The 10,959-nt window shown below is 35.2% G+C and overlaps 1 pseudogene; it reads right to left on the bottom strand.

Annotated features, from left to right (window-relative positions):
- Window positions 1-1,491: 1,491 nt before the first annotated feature.
- Window positions 1,492-2,557, bottom strand: LOC134362009 (keratin, type I cytoskeletal 18-like; annotated as a pseudogene).
- Between the last annotated feature and the right edge of the window lie 8,402 nt (window positions 2,558-10,959).

Here is a 10,959-nt window from a genome sequence, read left to right as displayed (position 1 = left end):
GAAGATAAATTAAATGACATGAAGTAACTGCAAATAGTGTAAAAATATTTAGTACATGTTAATTTTTATTCAGGATATCAGAATTGAACTCAGAAATCAATATATCTGTTCCACTGCTGGTTAATAATGAAAGAATGTGGTTGTGAATTACAAAGAATACATACAATTGTTTTTATTGGTCATTTTTGTTTTAAAATAAGAATCTATTGCACAAGGCCATAACATTAAATTATATGTTTTAAAAAATCCATGCCTTTCTAAAGTTTACCATTTAAGATGCATTAAACTAAAATAAATGTATATGAATTAATTTAAATAAGTGAACCAAAATTGGATCAGTCAAAAAATTTTTGGTAGTAAAGAAAATCCTTGAATTAGTTTAATGAAAAGAACAAATTCTCAGTTCCACAGTAATATATCCGCAACATAAACAGCACCATTTTAGACAAACCGAAGTACAAAATGGTGCTGTCCACCTCCTCCCCTCCCCTCCCCCATTCTCTTTTACAAGCAGCCTCATGATTTCAGAGAAAATGAAACTTTTGGCATTTCCACATGCACAGAACTCTCCATCCCCATGACCTAACTCAATCCCCACCCTGGAATTACATCACCCAGCTCTTGGCACCAACATATCAATATAAGCTCCCACTGCCCTAGGTTAGTGGCTGTCCCCTATGTTCAGGGCAGCCCCAGGCTGTCCTCCATTTTGAGTACAGCCCGGCATATTTCTTTCTTTAGTAAAGCTTGAATGGTACCCGGCATCTCAGCTCACTTTCTTTCACATGGTATGGGTTTTAAAGTTAGACAGAATCAGGTTCAAGTCTCAAGTCAACTTGCAATGCCTTTGGGCAAATTTCCTCATCTTTTTAAGCCTTAGTCTCCCTACCTCCTCTGAGGTTTTCTTTTTGTAACCTGTGGTTAATGATATCACTCCTTGCACAGCCCCTAGCACATGTCTCAGCTACTTCCAAATATATCATTCCTCCCACATCTTCATTTGAGACAGGAATATTTTAGAGATTAAGAAATTGGAATAGTGAGTTATAAATAGGTGGAAAAAAATCAGTAAGTCACCCCAGGCTATTTTTTGCTTTATGGGAAAATTTGGGATAATTATTTTTTTAAAAAGAAGTAGAATTAATTTTTCTCTATCTTCTTCCCCCAAATCAAGTCTTCAAAACAAATACTTTCATTCAAGTCAGATGGCTCCTAGAAACTTGGGACTATCATTTTACTCATGGACTTGATTTCAAATCATAGTTTTCCCCTTAAAACCTGTACATTCTGTTGTTTTATATGATAAATTGACTAAATCACTAGATCAATGTAAGGATTAAATTAGTGTTCCAGGCAAGCAGAAATAATGCAAGAGAAGTCAACAATTTTTAGTTTACGTTACAGTTAGAGTTGTAAGGGGGATAGAGAGAGCATACCTATGTATCTGTAGGCTTCCTGTTCCCCAAAGGGTATCTTGCTTCTGCTGTCTCATTACCTCAGAACTTTGGTATCATTGATCTTGGACATCACTTTACTGTCCACTATCCTGTGGGTGGTGGTCTTTTGCATGCTTTGCATGGAGTTGCTGCTGTTCAAGGTGTCACTGAGACTGAATTTCTCTGGGTCTTACAGCAGGGGCCAGTAGGATCTCAGCCTCCAGCTTGACCTTGATGTTCAGCAGGGCCTCGTACTCCTCATTGCCCAGATCTGTGCCAGCTCTGATTCCAGGTGCAGCAGGACCCCATTGAGCAGTTCCATTTGCAGTGTGTAGTGGGCCTCCACCTGCCTCAGGTTGTTCTCCAAGCTTGCCTTCAGGTTTCTCATGGAGTCCAGGTCAATCTCCAAGGACTGAACCTTATGCCTCAGCTCAAAAGCATCATCTCAGCAGCTCTAATCTCTGTGGACTGTGAAGTGACCACTGTGGTGCCTTCCTCACTTTGCTGGGACCAGTAGTAGCCCAGCTCCTCTTAGTTCTCCTTAGCCAGTTAGTCATATTGGACCCAGATGTCTGCCATGATCTTGCTGAAGTCTTAAGATTTGAGGGCATCTATCTCCATGGTCACCCCAGAGCTGGCGATTTGGGCTTGTAGGCCTTTTACTTTCTCCTCATGTTTCTTTTCTCATGAAGAGCAACTCCTACTTGAGAGCGTCGATGTCTGTCTCTAGTGCAGCCGGGTGACATTGGTGTCATCAGTGACCTCACAGAACCCATAGATATCACTCTCCACAGACTGGTACATGGCCAGCTCCATCTCATACTTGACTCCAAAGTCATCAGTAGCAAGATGGGCATCATCGTTCTGCAGAATGATGCAGACATTGTCTACAGAATTTGAAAAGATCTGAACCCACAGGTCCTCAATGGTCTTAAAGTAATGCCTCGGTACAAGACCTGGGGCCCCTTTTCCAAGTATTCCAGGATTTTGCTCTGTACCTTCCAATTATCAGTCTCCAGTCTCCTCGCTTTGTCCAGATAGGATGCCAGGAAGTCATTCAGGTCTTGCATAGTCACCTTCTCTCCCTGGATGTCTGCCAGTTCCTCCTGCCCCCCAGCCATCCTCACGGCCAAGCTCCAGCACTCCCAGCCACCCCAGAAGCTGGTGGAGCCCATGGTGAGGCTCATGCTGGCCGGGGAGGAAAGCGAGAGGCAGGACTCAGGTTTGGACCGTGGCCATAATTGTTTCTTAAATAACATATTTCACTATTTTACGAACTGTGGTTGAAAATGAATGAACAGTTTCATGATTTGCAGCAAAAGTGGGAACTACATAGTCATAAAAGCTAACTCTTATTGATTGCTTACTATGTTTATCTATTTAAAATGTCATATGTGTGGTGTCTAATTAAATTCACATGGCACTCCTGTATTTGAGAGAAAAATAGAAAAGAGAAAGCTAGGGAAACTGAGATACAGAGAGCTTAAATAAATTTGCCATGGTCAAGAGCAGAAAATAGACACGGGAAGATAAATGCAAGCAGTCTGACCCAAGAGCTAGTAGCCTGTTGTAATACTGCTACCTTTTACTGAAAATATTGGTAGAAAAAAGTGAATTATTCTCCATATATTAGACAACTTAATCATTTAAACTTGAGTTCTCTATAATATTTATCTACATTAACCAATTATCCTAAATATTTTATTAAACCTCCACTTCATATACCTTAAATTATATGGACACAGAAGTAATTGTCAAATAGAATTTTTTTTTTCTGGGTTAAAACAAAAAGGATTTAGAAACCTATTAATTTTGCCTTATTTCTAAGATAATATTTTTAAGTGCATATTTGAATGGAAGAGAGAAAACATGCTGTAAAATACATTTGGAATTGAATGTAAATGGTAACTGAAAAAAATTGTCAATTCTGATTTCAACTCACTGAGTGATAAGACAGTGAAGAGAATAAAAGTCAAATCTACAGAGGGATATTCAGTTCACTTTTTATAAGCTTAATTTAGATGTATGGCAATTATATGCTTTAATATTATTTATAGTTTGGTGAATTTTCTTGTAAGAATGAGACTGGCAAGTATATTTAAACTTTTTATGCATTTGATAGCAAAATACATTATTTGAAAGGCTTATCAGTAGGTTAGTAAGTAATGATAGAAAAAGAATCATTGCTGTCAAACAAAATAAACCTATTTGATTGGGTCTCCTCTTTCGCACAACTATAACTGTCTGCAGTTTAAGGAAAATTGGTAGGATTTATGCCTAGAAGAAAAAACTCCAAGGGTAACTTTGGATTTGCAAAATGTTTCACTAATTAACTTACAAATAAATTACAACCTAATTTTCCTGTATGCATTTTCTTTTTTTAATTAGACTTATTTTCTTTTTATTGAAGATACTCCCAATTTAGCCACAGAACTTGAACTTACAAACAGAAACTACACTACTCCAATTTTGGAGAAGGTCCAAAAACCTTTGGAGTCTCTCAGTCCATTTAACACTTGAAAAGTAAACCTGATTGAAGTCACCATGTGGCCATGCTCTGAGTGAATAGCATTCTCTCGATAGACATGCATAATTCTCTCCAGATTTAATGCCAGTTATGATTTTGCTTCAGGAGAATTCCCCAGAGGATAGATACACAGTAGTTTTAATCACTCTCACTTTTAAAATATTAAATTCATGAAATAAGCTTCAATATATGCAAATGGATAATAATGGGAATGTCACAGATTCACAAAGAGGGGAAAACAAAACAAAACTCTTGGGAGATAAACCATTTTCATTAGGAGCTAACAAACTTGCTGGCTCAAAACCAGTAATAAAAAGGCTGATGTTTGTTTTTGCTGGCATAATAAAATGTTTTGAGTGCAGAGGTCATGGAGAAGGGCACGCAATTCAATCAGCTGCTCCTCAGTCATATAGCACACAGAAGCATAAGGGTGTTTGTCCAGTAACGAGGAGATTTTGTGCTAAGGGAGGCGTATTTGTAGAACTCAGTTTCTTCAGCAGAGCCTTATTTGTGTTTTTATATAAGCCTCACTATTGAAAGTTTTAGAAAAAACTAGGCTGAAACAGTCTTTGTTTCTTAACTGTTATAATGCTAGAATTCCACATTAAATGTGACGATAAATGTTTAAAATGATTAAGCAATTCATCCTGGAGCATTAAAGATGAGAATGTTTTAAAGAACTACTAGAGCTTTTCTTATAACATGTATACATAGGATTGCAATGAACCAGTGGCTCTTAGTCAGGGACTATTGTGCTCCCTAGAAAACATTTGTCCCTTAGCAGGCACTTTTGATTTTCACAACTTTTTGGGAGAGGTTAATACTAATATCTAGAGGCCAAGGATATTACTAAACATCCTATAATGCTCAGGAAAGCCCCCACCCAAAATAATTATCCAGTCCAATATATGAACAGTGCTGACACTGAGAAACCCTGAAATAGACTATTTCATGAGCATACAATTTATTTTTATAACCTAAAACATTTAAGGTTTTGAAACTACCTGTTGTTGAATTTTGACTATCTGGAATGTTAAAGGCTCTTTATTATACATTCAGACTTTTAGCATATAGTATATATGTGGTGAGAATTAGTCGCTCACTCAGATCTGAATTTGAAAGTTCCCAAACATCAAGAGGAATTGCCTTTATAATAAGTAAATCAATGAGTGAGTAAATCAATGTGTGACTCTTGTCTTCCCTGAACAGGTGAGGAATTCTCTCACATTTCTAAGTAATTGATGCATCTAGCTTAACTGGACCTGCAGTTCTTTTATTCTTCATTTAAAGTGCAACATAATCACATTCGAGAGTGCTGACACTGAGAGGCAAGAACAGCACTCTTGTTACAGTCACTGTGTTTTCAGAGAAATAAACACTGAATGTTCACTGTACAGGGGCCTTTAGAGATCATCTATTCTAATCCTTGTATTTTATAGATGGAAAGTAATACTCAAAGAGAAAAAGTGTCAATCCACGATTGTACAACTAGTTAGTGGTGAAACTAGGTCTACAGTTACTTTATATATCACTATCAAAATGGGGTCACGATTTGATGACTTTGTAAATTGATTCTATGTATATTGAGAGGGTATATTGAGATGATTTATAATGGAATTTCGTTCAGCTGTGATAGTTTGGAATTGTCCTTCATGACTGACATGACCTCTTTTGCCATCTGGATAAGATGGAACTTACCACATAATGATTTTTTTTTCTCCTCCAGAATGTACTTTCTCTGTGCTAATATTACATTCCTACTGGAAACATCATTTTCAAGTCACAATGTGCCATATGTAATATTCTAGTTTAAATCAGGTTATGCCTTTAAAGTTGTATAAGTGTGTGTCTATATGTCAGAGAGATTAGGAAGTAAGTCTCTAAAAATTCATTCCTATCCACAAACCCATTAATCTTTTATATTTGTGAGGGAAAAGTCTGCTTTCTGTCCTTCAACATTAGTCTGCATATAGACTTATAGCTTTTTTTTTCCTTATTGTTGAGCTGATTCTCTTGGTTTTTGTGTCTTTGTGTATTAACAGGGTCATATGATCAAAGTACTTTCCCTGTTTTAATTTTTACTGAAAATGAAGACTTTAAATGGAGATTATAAAATTAATTGGAACTGCATATTTTTCTTTAAATGAGATTATACAGTGTCATATCAATTTGACATTGATAAATGATGAAGTAAAAAACATTACAAGAAATTTGACCTAGCTCTAAAAAATGGCACTTTAATTGTGTTGAAAATACCATCTTGATTTATCACTGCTTTATATAATCTTAAATAATATTACGTTATCAATGCTTTTATTGAGGCATTTTAGTAAATTGATGCCTAATATATAGGAAGCTTCAAGACAATATATATTGACAAAATGAACTCTTCTATTTATATAACTTCCACTTAAATATATTATCATAAGATTTATTTCATGATACGGTAGCTAAAACTTATTAGAAAAGGTCCAACATGTTAATGTTACATTGGCTTAATTGAAAGAGGCCCTAACATTGAAAGAGCTGCTTCATCAAGGAATAAACTGTCGTATCATCAGCAGATTGCACTATCATTTTACAACCATTGCCTAGTTAAAGATAATTTTAGGAGGCACTGCTAATTATATAAAATAATATAACAAAATTTCTGTGACGTGATGTCCTCTTTTTAGGTAAGTTATGAGGTATTTCAAAGTTGCACCATAGTTAACATGAAATTATATTCAACAGAGAGGTTATCAAAATGTCTTAAACATATCTGGGGGATTAAAGGTGTCAATATATAACACTTCTTTCTTTCCCTCCTAAATTAGAAACTAATTGAGAAATATGCCACAAGAGATAGACAGGTGGATATAATAATTGTAACTGAAAACACATATAGAAATTCACTTTAGATTTCTGCCTAAAAGTGGTAGACTATTCTTCTCCCACATCATTCCCTTTCCCTAAACTTGTAAGTGCCTCAGACCACCCAAACATCCAAGGAAAAGGCTGTGTCTGCAAAATAGCTTTAGTTTTTAAGACGGCTGCCTCTTACTGATTGAGGTGAGAAAAAAAATTGAGCAAATGCCTTGTAATTGAAAATTTTCAATTCTTTCATTCTATAAAGTCAGTTAGTGAAAGACAGCCTCTTGTTACCCACCAGTCAGATAATCAGGCATGAGAGAAATAAAAGCTGGGGAGAGTACCAAGGCGCAGTATCGTAACACAAGTGTCTTCAAATAAAATCAGAGAAAGGGATCATTCCTACCAACATAATATATTCCAATAAAATTTATTTCACTTAATTGATTGACTATTCCCTGATGAAATACTTTTATCCTCCTAGTAGTAACTCAAAAATGTTTTTATTTCCTCAAAGTGAGAAAAGAATGCCAATGCGTCCCCAGATATTCAGCAGCTCTGCTGTTAAAAAATGATATCTAATTGTGAAGGATATGGGACTACATGGACAAGAGGAATTAGCAAAAATTTGAGTTGATTATGAGGTGGAAAATATTTACATGAAAGCACTGATTTTCTCTCTGTTTAACATTTATAAAAAGAATCAAGAGTAGTCTTGATTAAAGATTCACTTTTGTTTAGATCTTAAGATTTTTTGTTAACTTCTGTGCTATTTTATTATGCTAATGACAATGCCCATTATGAGTTGCTTTTGGATTTTTAGAATATTATGCTCAATTATCTAATGTTTTTCACTGAGGTAAATTCAGACAGAATGTAAAACTGTACAAATCACATACTATATACATATTTTTTCCCTAAATGAGTGAGGTTATGTACACAGAGATAAAAGAGTAAAAGGATGAACTTAAATATTTGTGTTTTATTTTGAATAAATTTAGTAGAATACTAGTTAGATATTTCATTGCCTTTTTAAAATTTCTATGATAGTACATAATTATAATGTTAAACTCTCTTAAAGGGAAATATTAGACAGGAATTAATAGTTGTAGAATACAAAATCATGGTTTATATTAATATTTTCTCATTCACGCATATTTGAAAAAATACTGTCCATACTTATTTATCCAGTGGATGAACAAGGTCTAACATAACACAAAGAAGCAAGATTTAGACTAAGGAAATGTGTGTTATTCCGATTGTTTTTAATTGATAGCTTTCTTTGTAGTACTTTGAAGATAAGACAAAGATTGAAGGTGTTTTATGTTTCTGTATATCAGTGCAGAAGTATATGTAATCCAGATTTCAAGACACTGGCTAACATACTTGACCTGAGAGGCCAAAGGAAAAACATAAAAACAAGCTAGCCCTCAGATTTCTGTGACCCTAAACTAGATATCTTGGCATGCTGGAGTAACCTATACATTAATCCACAGGAGATAGAAAGCATACAGAAGGAACTCCTGTAAGTTGCCACCCATTCCAGGAGCAATCACCAGGCACCAGGCATGTTTTTACTTGCTCAGGTAGAACTCTGTTTAAGATTTTGTGACCAGAGTTTGAGGGTTTGGGGACAGGAGACTTCTGTTGTGAATCATAAAAGATGGTAATAAAGTACAAACATTCATTTTTCAGCTTGGGAGATAGATAGGTAGACAGACATAAATTAATATCTTTATCTTTATATATACAGACTTGGTAAATAAACTGCAGGTGAAAGCTCAATATGATTCCCAGGAGAAATAGGGTTGGATGCATTGAGAGCATCCACCCGTGTAGTCTCTCTCTCTCTCTCTCTCTCTCTACTTGGCAAAGATCTCTCAGTCATGCCTCTGTATAGGACAGTGAAGGCTTTGACCAGGATAAGTGGCTTGGCAAGGCCATGACCTTATTAGAAAAGCCTCTCTCTGAAATCTCGAATGACCCGGGTACCAGTGTTGAATTTATCTGAGTCTGTCCTCTCTGATTTCCCCCAACACATTACTCAGGAGCTCTCTGTCAATTTCGGAGCTTCTGATAATGAGCTAGTCTCTCAGACTTTTGTATTAAATGCAAGTTCTTCAGGAAACTTTTGAAAGTGCAAAGGAAATATACAGAGAAAATTCAAGACGAAAGGGAACAAGTTTTTGTTCTACAGCAATACATTTACTCTGTAAAGCAATGCATTTATCTATACTTATACTTTGTACTTCTATTCTATATTAACCTCATCTGATTTATGCTAATTTTTGCACAAGCTGGCAATAGGAGAAAGACTCACACAGAGTATTTGCTTTACTATTACTCCACCTACTGGAATTGCCCTTTACTGACCAGGAATTCCTAAGACAGGGACTTGAAAAATGAGAAGAGAAATAGAATTGGAATTATGTATATACCCTGAAAAAACAGTTTTCTTAATATTAGTCTATACGATAGATGAATAATTTGAAATAAGATGAGCAATTTTATTGGAGTATGGGTTAGAATGTAAACAGGATATACTGTTTTACTCTTTATTATGTTCTTCTCAGCTTCTGAGTCCTGATCACATCATGTCAAAAGAGTGCTATTTCAATATTAAAATGGTGTACTATACATTATACAGTATGCATCATTTGCTTATCAAGCAGGCATGCATGCTTTTGTCATCATAAAAATAAAATGGAAATATAATGTAGGTTCTCCAATGTTTCAGAAATGTATTTAATATAAAACAATTCTGGAGGAACACAGAAATATTTTATGCTGTATAGTCCTACATATCAAGATAATTAAAATAACTTTTTGTTGCAAATACAATATAGAAGGCTTTTGAGACACTACAAATTATACATTCTAACTTAATAAGGTTTTCCAGATCATTTAGATCATAGCATGGGAAGCCTCTACCTATAAACATATTTGAATTTATTTTAAGAACACTTTTCCTCATTTTCAATCTTGGGTTACCTGAAGAGGATTAAATGTGATATGTGTATGGAGCCCCTAATTGAGCAGACAATTGGTTCAGAGCCATATACATTTAAAGGTTATATCTTAAAATAACATGATGAGATAAAATATTCTGGGATACTGTCAGTTATTAGGCTCACTCTATTTTACATCTTATTTATAAATGAATATAAGTCAGCTGTGTTTATTTTTAAAGTGAATTTGAAAGTGACTTCCCTTTATCATAATGTGGGAAGAAATTGATACTGAACTAACACTGAATTTTGTGTGTATGTATGTGTGTGCCTGTGTGCAGATGTGTATGTACAGTAGTCCTCTTTACCCACGGTTTCACATTCCCTGGTTTAAGTTAACCACTGGTCAACCGCAGTCTGAAAATATTAAATAGAAAATTCCAGGAATAAACAATTCTTAAGTTTTAAATTGCGTGCCATTCTGAGTAACGTGATGAAATATCACGCTGTCCTGCTTCTCACCTGGGACATGAATCATTTCTTTGTCCAAAACATCCGAGCTGTAGACTCTTCCCACCCCTTAGTCATTTAGTAGCAGTCTTCGTGATCAGATTGAATGTCCCGGTATTGCAGTGCTTGTGTTCAAGTCAACTTTGTTTTACTTCTTAATGGCCCCAAAGAGCAAGAATAGTGATTCTGGCAATTTTCTCATGCCAAAGAGACGTCATAAAGTGCTTCCTTTAAGTGAAAAGATGAAAGTTCTCAACTTAATAAGGAAAGAAAAAAAAATCATATGTTGAGGTTGCTAAGATCTAGGGTAGGAACAAATCTATCCATGAAATAGTAAAGAAGGAAAGAGAAATTTGTGCATAGTGTACATAAGGTTTGGTACCATCTACAGTTTCAGTCATCCTATGGGAGTTCCCCAAAGATAAGAGGAAGCTATTGTATTTATATATGTGAGCACATATGTAGGGGCACTGTCAATCTCCATGTTTTCATTACCTTTTTTTAAATACACATAAATAGAAATAACAGGACAGATGACTTTATATTAAAATCTAACATGGTTTTTGGCATCTCTCAGCATTTCCACTAATTAATGATTTTATATGAGGGCTCCTAATTTAGTATTATAAATGATTACACAATAAGTCTTAAATACTTCTATTTTCATATCCACGTAAGGCAAAATATT

Source organism: Cynocephalus volans, chromosome 1 (assembly GCF_027409185.1).
Source record: "Cynocephalus volans isolate mCynVol1 chromosome 1, mCynVol1.pri, whole genome shotgun sequence".
Taxonomy (NCBI): Eukaryota; Metazoa; Chordata; class Mammalia; order Dermoptera; family Cynocephalidae; genus Cynocephalus; species Cynocephalus volans.
This window is presented reverse-complemented; position numbering and strand designations above follow the sequence as displayed.